We start from the raw sequence: 10,543 nt of genomic DNA on the forward strand, positions 1-10,543 counted from the left end.
AACAGAGAGAGACACACAGACAGAGAGACAGAGAGCATGAGAGGGGAGCAGCAGAGTGAGAAAGGGAGACAGAATCTGAAGCAGGCTCCAGGCTCTGAACTATCAGCACAGAGCTCAATGCCGAGCTCCAACCCATGAACTGTGAAATCATGACCTGAGCTGAAGTCAGACACTTAACTGACTGAGCCACCCAGGCACCCCAATAGCAAGTATTTTAATTTTGACAAGTAGGAACAGAAGAGATGAGAAAATTCTATAGGTATATTATAGTATTAGTGTCTAATTCTTTTTTCAAAAAGGAGTGGGGAAAGTTTGTTGCGCTATACGGGAATATCTAAGAGATCCATAAAGTGGTGCAGATCCCCTAAGTGTGATTCTAGCAAAACAATAATTTCTTTCATGGTATTTCTCCATGGAGTTCAACCAAAATGTTCTATCAATAAAATCGAATGCAAGACACGCTTCCATTTCTCTAACACTAAACTAGAACACATGTTTCCATGGTGATGTGGCCAGCAAATTTTCAGATGGTAAAATAAACCATGGAAAAATACCTATAATTAATTGATTGCAACCATCTCTGGGGATTTAAGAGTCCTTTCTACAAATTACTTTATCAATCTTCAGAAAAGCCCTCAAGATGTCAATACCCATTTTATAGAGAAGTAAAATAAACAGAAGGCAGGAGCTAGCCTGGCATGGATACAGACAAATCTGATATGGTTATGTTAATTTTGAGTCATGAACCTTCTTCACAGTCCTTGAGTATCATGTTTGAATGACTACTACCTTTATATAAGCTCCTTACATAGATTTGAGTTAAAGAGGTCTCTGATAAAGTCTCTAGATATGGGTAGCACTAACTCCACATTTTTTTTCCATTTCTCCTTTCTAAGTCATTCTATTCCATACCCTATGGGGCTATTTTTTCACACCCATTTTATGTATCCTGATAGAATGAGGTAGAATGTGAAACAAAGGGAGTGACCAGTTTTCCCATTAATACATGAAAACCAGCAATATATTGTTAACTGTACTTGGCTTCCCTTGTGTAGATGAAGAAAGATCAAGATCAAGAGAATAAAGTAGCAAGGAGATGGATTTTGAAAGTACACAAGGGTACAAGATCCATTTCCAGTATTTATAATCTAATCATCCTGTCAAAGTACCACAAAAAGGTTTCTGTGTTATCTTATCCAGATCTTTTCTAGCCCTTCAAATGTGGTTCAATTTGAGCCATGTTTATTTCAGTCACTTAACAAATTAAGCAGGGAAAGCCTGTTTGTTGAATATTGAAAGCAAGGAGAAAAAAAAAAAAAAACACTCACCAATTCCCTGCCTTCCCCCTACTCATCATCATCACCACACCCATGGGCTTTCCCAGGCTGGATGGTGTTCATGAGTTAGCAGAGCATGGGTACATTATGTGGATCCCCTTTTCCTATTCCAGAAGAGCCAGTATAAAAACAGTGTGTCTCAGGTCTCAAAAACATGAATAGGGCAGGCTCCTTACCTGTTTAATTCCTCTAAAGTTGCTGTTTCCAACAACTATCTTCTTGGTTTTTCTCTTTCTAAGGCTTAACCACAAGATTCACAATAGGCTGTGAGACTAACCTTTATTAGCTTATCTGCTGCATGCATCCAGTAACACAACACTTGGCAAATTTTGACACAGAGCATTCTTATTGTTAGGTCTAGAAAACTATAAAAAATTTATCTGTACTTTATTACATATATTAAAATCTATACTCAACCACACATATCTGTATTGCTTTTTTATTTTTTTTCCCAAGAGAAATAATCATAACAAAATTCTGTGGGGGAATTCACACTGCCATAGGTTGACATTTGTTTCTTCTTTCCTTGTGGACTCTCTGTCCCAAGGAAGAGGATCATCACAAATTCATCTGTAAGAAATTCACTAGATATCAAGTAAAGTCTCAAAATTTCATCTGTGAAATGGAATGCTGACTTCTTGGGTATTTGTGAGGATGGAGTTGAGAGATATGAAGTGGTAAATACAGTGGTAGACAGATGTCAACTACTCAAATACTAGCTTCATCATCCTCATCATCACCAATATCACTCTGCTAGACACCTTCACTCTGCCCTTGCAAGTCTACTTCACCTTCCCTATCCTTCTCATTGCCTTAAGGGACTGGCCTCACCTCCAGCTTCAGGTTTGGGTCCACCAACAAGGAGTTCCAGAAAGATCAGAGGAAGCCTACACTCCTCACACCCTTAAAAAGTAAACTTTTCCTATTAATTCTATTTCATGCCACAAGTTTGCTAAAGGCATTCTAACTTATAAATTCATCTTTAGATTCATTATCATTTTCATCAGAAAGCTTAATATTTATGAAAGAAAAACTGTATAGATAATTAGCTGAATTTATGAGTTTTCATCCACGTGTATCATTTGTTGGAAGAATCAAACTGAGTAAAATTTACTTCTATTCAGACTCAATTATTGTGTAAGTCTAAATTATGATTTCAGTGAATCAAGGAAAAGAGGTACTTTACCTGATGTTCAGGAAGGGTACAGTTTTCACAAATGTTGAAAGTGAGAGTTAACATAGGACTTTAATAAGCATTCTGCCTTAATGGATTCTTTTCAAATGCCTAATAATATGGCCATTTATATTGTTCATTTTAGGTGCTTAAAAACCATGAAAATTTATTCCCTCTGCACCTCATTCAAAATATTTGTTATAAAACTTCTATACCCTGATTTTGTGTTGACTTTTTAAAGTACTTTCATTTATTTTAACTTTATTAACTATCTCCCATGACAAGAATAATCCTGGGTAAGGAATCAAGAGACTTAATTTCCATCTCTGAGTATACTAGTTGGCTATTAGTGCATAGAGGAGTTCCTTAGGTATCTTTTTACCAAGCTGTGCCTCAATGTTGTAATCTGTTAAAGAGGGATATTTTCAAGTGCCTACCTCCTTTGGAATATTTTAAACTCATTATAAACTAATGTAGGTCAAGAGATTTTGAAATGTTACAAATGTCTAGACTTCTGACTAAATATATAATTTATCACATAAACTTATTCTTCTTTATGTGACAAAAACAACTATAATGCTTTCTATCTAACAGTACATTTTTATCGTTTCATAGATCTCAATAGGAAAAAAGGATTCTAAACACGTGTAAACTGACAGAATTTTTGTGGGACCTGCTTGGTAGATACCTAAAAAGGAATTTTGCCCAGAGTTATCCATTAAAACTAAAGTTCTAGGGTGAATATTAATTCCAGTTTTTGCTTTCTCACTGTTTCCCAACAGAAAACAAAAGAAGGTATAGACTAAGCCAGCCTGAAAAATCAGAAAAATTGTAAAAAGTGGTGGTTCAATGGAACAAAGCTAAGAATATTTCTCTAACTGTTCTACTTGAATCTACAACTGAGGATATATATACTATGTTCCAAAAAACAGAATTGGAGAAAATACCCTAAGAAAATTACCCAATCTTGGCGTTGGTTGGAACACAAGAATCAATTGATCTAGAAGATGAATATACATAAAGTATAGCAACATGTATTTGGGTTCAAATCATCACAAATATGCATTATTGACCTCTATACTCCATGATTTCCTCATTCAAAGAGAGTGCATTCATCAGAGCTATGAAGAAAACAAATGGGGGTGATGTCATCAATAGCATCTAGCTGGAAGCACTAATTAAGATTGGATGGTAGTCAAGAAGGATTCTGTAATGCAAAGCCATTTGACTTGAGATATGTATGAAAAGAGACAACCAAAGGAAGATCTGGAGACAGAAGATTTCAAGCAGAGGGAATACTCCACCCAACCCCCCCCCCACCAAAAAAAAAAAAAAAAAAAAAAAAAACAGAACAAAAACTGGAGTCAAGACCAAACTTACTTTGGTTGGGCAGAGAAGGCTAATATGAATTAAGTGGAAACAGCATACTACACAAGAAAGGTAGGCCAAAAGAAAGTTCATTCAAGGTCTTGTGAGCCAGGGTAAGGGCTTAACATGTTATTTTAAGTACAAAGGTAAGCCATTAAAATGTTTGAAAGAGCTAAGTGACATCCATCTATTCAATCAGTATTTATTTAACACCATCAATATGCCAGGCATTGACCAAGGCTGAGCGTTTTCTAACTACAGACAGAAATTCCTGTCTCTGACCTATGGAATGTGCCTCTAGCCTCTGTAGAGAGGATACTTTACACAGGAACAGTAGAAGCTGTTGGGAGCCCAGAGTAGTGTTTCAGGCAAGAGACAGATGATGGTGATTTGACTAGGGTAGGTATTGGGGCAATAATTTTTATTTACATCATAGCTTTCCTGTGGGTATTAGATCATCTAACATTATGCCTTCATATAGTGAATTCAAGAAATTCTAAGTATTAGTGTTACATAGCAGCAGAGGGGATCATTCCTAATTTCACTGATTCTTCTGGAACCATTCATTGAATAGAAGCTGCAAATAACTGCGTGCATACGAATAGTCACTGGCATGGCTAAGAAATGAATTGACAATAGAGAGTCAACATCAACAGAGATATCTCAGCACTGTTTGTTTTTCTTTGGATGAGGGAATAGGACAAGGACAGAGGAATATAGAAGGATACAAGGACTAGAGTGATATGATTCATAATAGGACCCCCAAAGTATGTTAATAACTTTTATTGTTAACATAAACAATTCCAAGTTGTTTAAAAAATGAAGTATCAGTAACTTTTCCCTTTTATATCTTTAGTTGATATACCTATGTGCATACGTATTTACAGAAATGTGTATTGTGTTTATTTTGCTTAACCCTTTCAAGTAAGTTGCAGATCCTAGCCACCCACCTCCAAAATGCTTCAGTATAGATACTGTAATACAGCCATGCTCCCCAATAACCAAATGCCATCAAAGCAAAACATCATCACTAATATCACTAACATATAGCCCATATTAAGTTTTCCTTATTACCCCCAAAAAGTAGTTTTATAGTATTTTTTAAAAATCCAAGATCCAGTTCAATTTCCACGTGGCATTTTGTGTTTAAATTTCTTGTAGCTTATGCTGATGATTAATGAAGAAATTATTACACTCAAGTTTGCAAATGTTGATTTTAAAACTATCATTCCTTCTACACTTAATTGTTGTTTTTTAAAAAAACATTTATCTTAAGTTATAAAAATATGGCAAAATGTAGTTTCACTGTCAATACAATCTAAAATCAGTAGGATTGATTTTTCTATCAAATAAGGAAGATCTGTGCCAAATATCTGTTTTTCTTTCTAGGTATACCTTTTCTCTTTCCATTTGAGGTAACAGAACCTCAATTTTCTTTTATAGGAGCCACGTAATCCTGTTCACATGGTTTGACAAGAAGAGGCATTTTTCTCTCCTCAACCTAAGGGCAGAGACATAACCCATGCCTAAGGAATTAGAGAATTTTATTTCCGTGGCCACATGACCCAAATCAGGTAAGTCAGTATCAATTCTAGGATTTTGTTGGAACATTAGAAAGGAGAGGTTTTCTTTCTCTGGCGTTGTTCTATGTAGCATAATTAAATCTGGAACTTCATAATTAATGCATGAAAACAGCTGGACTAGAAGGCATTTACGAGGCAAGAAATGGGCAAGGAAAAGTTGACTGTTGAGGTCCCCAGTCAGCCCTTGGATCCAGCCACCCCTGGAGCTGGTCTACGTCTGTACCTTCCACCAAGTTAACCAGGAAATCAATTCTTTTTTTGGTAAAAGCCACACTGAGCTGGGTTTCTGTCTTTTGCAACTGAATCATTTAGTTAATAGCGCACTTCTTAATCTTTATCAAGTTTACAGAATACTCCTTTGATTTGATCTTCCTTCACAGATCAAGAAACAGAAGCCCAGACAAATCCTGAAGATTGAGAGATGGCACAACTTGTTAGTTGCACAACTACAATTAAAATCAGGTTTTTATACTTTATGTTTAGCACCATGTTCTAGCTCTTGCAATTTAGCTTCACCATATATTAAGTGTGTGAACCATGAACATATGCACTGCTTAGCTAGATTTTACTAATCTTTGTGTAAGCAAATCAAAACCGGTAACAAAAGTTTTCTTCTAAAAATAGATCTAGTGTTTTGAGCTTAATAATTCCTACAATCCTGGGAGTATTTAATATCTTAGTGACTGCCAACTTGAAACTCCTCTAACCAAGCCAAGAATAGGCTACTACAATGCAATTGAAGCCGCTGGATTTCCTTAAAGATGAAATCTCTCTGGCTTATAGTAAGAAAACTGTCCCACTACCGTATTCTGTGATTGCTGTCTGCAAATATATTCCATTCTACAGGGAAATATAATTTAATGAAAATTCATTTTATTAGCTATTAACTACATAACTCATCCAGATTACTTGCTGTTTTAATAAAAAACAGTGAACATTTAAAAGTTCCATATAATGCTGTTTAAAAAACATCTGTGATGATTACATTAATTCCAGAAATATATGGTCTTTTCCCCCATGTAGGTCACTTATTTGAAACGTAGATCTTGTGCATCTTTAAGTCACTTTTCATTTGTTAATTTTCTGAAGAACATTGCAAAAAATTTAATACTCGCAAAAACACATATAAAATCTAGCAATCTGGAAATCCAGTATTTATGTCAGACTCGAGAAATAATACCATTCCTTTCTAGCTGCACTAGGGAGCAATATGAAAACGGCCATTTATTTTGTTTTGTCATTTTCCTGAGCAGGCTACCCACAGGGTACTTAAATAGTTGATTTTCTCTTTTGGCATCGCTCTAGGTTAACAACAAAAATATATTCAGCTACCAAGAAACTAAATACGTTATTTATGTTTCACTTGTCAAATCTATATTTTCCAAATATTCCCCTGAGCCAGATTTTGAGGAGGAAGTAAAGCTAGAGTAGGGGACATTTCATACATATTTAATTTGTAATTCTAAAGAGGAGCAATTCTTCCCCCCTCCTCCATTAGTTCCACTGGGCCTATACAATGTCAGCCATAATGGCATCATTGTGCTTTGAATTGTTTCTGTTGAATCCACAGAGTCAAATGGCCAAAGAGAAGGACCTTAATTTTCCAGTTAGAGAATGTGGCATATCGGCTCATCCACACAACAGAAAAGACTCAACCTTTCTGCCCACAACTCCCTCATTACTAAATCACACTACAGATGCCATGTCTACATGGATGACAGAATAAGATCGGACCAACTCTTGTTTCATCTTAGGTTTTTTCACCGCTTCCAAAAAATGACCACCAAGAACTTCTTTATCTACTAGAAAACTACTTTTTTAATGTTTACTTATTATTTTTGAGAGAGAAAAAGACAGAGTGCAAGCAGGGGAAGGGCAGAGAGAGAGAGAAAGGGAAGGAGACACAGAATCTGAAGCAGGCTCTAGGCTCCAAGCTGTCAGCACAGAGCCCGATGTGGGGCTTGAATACACCAACCATGAGATGATGATCTGAGCTGAAGTTGGACACTGAACCAACTGAGCCATCCAGGCACCTCTCCTAGAGAATTATTATTAGAATATCTGAAGAGTAATAAACTCAGCTCAATTAGATGCTTCTGTTATATGACTACTCAATGAGCAATAGCTCCATGCCAAAGTTTATTTCTTCCTCACTTTCAATATAAGCCAATTTTTCTACCCATTATCATAATGCTGCCTTCTTTCCCTCATTTCTAGACTCAGTTTGATATTACAATATTCACCAAGTACAGGAAAGGCAAAGGAGAAAGCTGATGTATTCTTTATGATAAGATTTTAACCATGTGTTGATATATTAAAGAAAATGGGAATTCTGCCAAGGCCAACTGTACCAAACCAAAAAAAAACCCATAAGCTACCCACAGATAAAAAGGCATGTGGTTCAAATGATGGCAATATATTGGGCTAGGCACCCTAATAATGTTCCCATTCATAACTTAAAATGTCTGAGATAAAATGTTTTTAAGGGCTATTTTTAAGTGCATTTACTGGTCTATAATCATAAAAGAGTCCTCTCCGACCAAAATATTAGCAAAAATAGAACCCACAGAGGTAAACAGAGCACTGAAGTTGGCTTTTGCTTTAGAGGCCTCGACAATTTGTATTGATTTTTAGCTTCTATGCTTTATGGGTGGGGGTAGAGAGTTTCAAATGCAAAGAGACTTAGTTTAGGAACCTCCTGAAGTGGAGAGTCTAACAGAAGACCACCACATTTAACTGGTACCCTAAAACACCTGTCAGTGTAACGAATGACCATAAATAAATCTATGTCCTTCCTCAAGGTGGAAGTATGAAAAATGTCCATTTCAAATGTAAGCACTAGGTTAGGAAAAGAAAAAAAACAAAATACCTCCCCTCAAAATACATAAGCTTAGCTGGCCCTTATGATGGTAGGCAGAAGAACCCTTTAATTCCAGATTTGAAATCAAGTTTATCTCATGAGGGTAATACTCTGAAGCGCTTGTCCAAATTATTAGAAAATACATTCTAGAGCACCAACTTTTGACGCAGGTGTTAAAAGATCTCAACCAATAAATTTTCCAGGAATATCAACACAGTCAATAATCACACACTCCTAAGGAAATAAAAAGCCAAGAGCAAACCCAGTGGAAACCATAGTCATTAGTATCAAAGCGTAAAAACACAGATGTTATATTCATCACATAATTAAAAACTTGTGTTTCATATGTTCCAAGAAATAAAATAGGGGCCTGAAAATAAGAATGTGAAGTACAAGCATGTAAAATGTCCAAAACAGTTTTGAAAAGAAACCAAAATCTAGAAATAAAAATGATCATAATTTAAAGCTCAATGAACACATTAGACAAAGAGATTGCAGGAAACCAAAGCAAGTGTTAGAAAACTCTTAGGACTTATCTAATAAATTACCCGGAAGCCAGGCTAGAAAAACAAACAACAAAACAAAACAAAAGACTATAAAAGAGACATAAAGGATAGAGTAAAAAGGTCTATAACATCTAATCAAGAGTTTTAGAATAAAAAGAGTTAGTGGCTGATAACTTTCTGGAACTTTTTTTTTTTTTTAAGCCAAAATGGATGCTCAATTTAACAAAGAGTAATAAATTTAAGAACCATCCACATCTAGACATAATATTATGAAATCTCAAAAAAACAACAAAAAACCACACAGGATTTTTATCACAAATACCATTATTATAATGAAAAAGGTGTTAAAACTACAGTGAATAAAAAGCCTATTACCAACAACTGTATAACAAACATAAAAAGTTTTTGAAATGGAAACATGACACGCAAAAAAACATAAACATAGCATTACCAAAATAACTGGACAAATATAAAACTTGAATGACCAGTGTTAACATATACGCATAATGCCACGACAACAACAACAAAAAAACCCACGGTAAAACTTGGCTCTGAAAGATAAAGGAACCCCTTATCTGCAATGTCAGTTCTGCTTTCCTCCCATAAATATCCACCATGTAATAAGTACAATGTGTTATTTGTTATCTAACCCAGCTCGATGACTCCGCACCCAACAGCCACTTAAATTGTGCTCCCGCCAAACTGAAAAACTTACAGTGTGCAAATTCCAAGCCATCCTTTGTTCCTCGTCTTTAGCTGAGCTGTTGTTTCTGTCTGAATTCTCCATTTCCTCTTATAGCCCTTCTTCCTCCTTCAGGGAATTTCTGCTCATTGTTCAAGATGTAACTCAGGTGTTGCATATTCCAGGAGGCCTCTGTAACTTTCCCCACCTGTTTCCATCTTGAGTAAAGGGCTGTTCAGGTGCATCCATGATTAAATGAGTTGTCTATTTCTTTGCTGCTTCTGCCAGCAAACTGAGAGTTTCTGAGGAGAGTAATTGTGTTGTTGGGTCTTTTGATTCCAGATTACTTCAAGATCTAGTGCAGTATATAAATATTTATATATTTTTATATATATAGCTTTTGTTAACAAGCAACTTTATGCTTGATTTCTCTAACTTTTTGATGAGGAAAGAAGATGTCTACATCAGAAGTGAATATCTAGTCTGATTAGTGGCCTAATATAAATTTAACATTTGGCCTCGTGTCTTTTATACTGGTGTCTTATGAGTGGAGTAACGGTGGTAAGACAATCTGTTTTCTCGATCCAGTTCCTAAGAGCAGATCCAGGATGATAGTAAACTCACCAAGATATGTGCCACCGGTTGAGGATTTGGGCACTCAGATAGCCTTTCTTTACAGATATCTCTGCACCTGGAGTCCCCTTACTTCTAGATAAGTCCTCATAGTACTCTTTAAACAGGAAGGAGCATAAGGAAAATTCAGTTTCTTCTTCATATTGCAAATATTTATATTCTACTTGATTTGAGGCAGCCCACATTAAGGGATAGAGTCAAGATTTTAGTGCCAGGTAAACTTGAACTCAGTATGGCTCTGACACAGAAAATTATCTGGTGTCTTTGGAGAAATTTTAGAGACTTTTCTAAATTAGACAAGAATCTTTACTTCACCTTTTTTTAAAGTTGATTTATTTATTTTTTAAGTTTATTTATTTATTTTTTAAATTTACATCCAAATTAGTTAGCTTATAGTGCA

General features: G+C 35.6%; 1 long non-coding RNA gene across 2 annotated transcripts in view; it reads right to left on the bottom strand.

Annotated features, from left to right (window-relative positions):
• LOC121016296 (uncharacterized) overlaps positions 1-10,543 on the bottom strand; it is an 887,083-nt gene that overhangs the window by 381,492 nt on the left and 495,048 nt on the right. The window contains exon 5 of one of the 2 annotated variants that reach the window (XR_005784210.1): positions 9,345-9,812. The exons of the other annotated variant lie outside the window; for it this stretch is intronic. This is a non-coding gene — a long non-coding RNA (uncharacterized LOC121016296). Of the gene's footprint in view, positions 1-9,344; positions 9,813-10,543 lie in introns of those variants that run through there. 2 annotated transcript variants of the gene reach the window in all.

This window comes from Herpailurus yagouaroundi, unplaced genomic scaffold (assembly GCF_014898765.1).
Source record: "Herpailurus yagouaroundi ecotype Mexico unplaced genomic scaffold, PumYag 210, whole genome shotgun sequence".
NCBI lineage: Eukaryota > Metazoa > Chordata > Mammalia > Carnivora > Felidae > Herpailurus > Herpailurus yagouaroundi.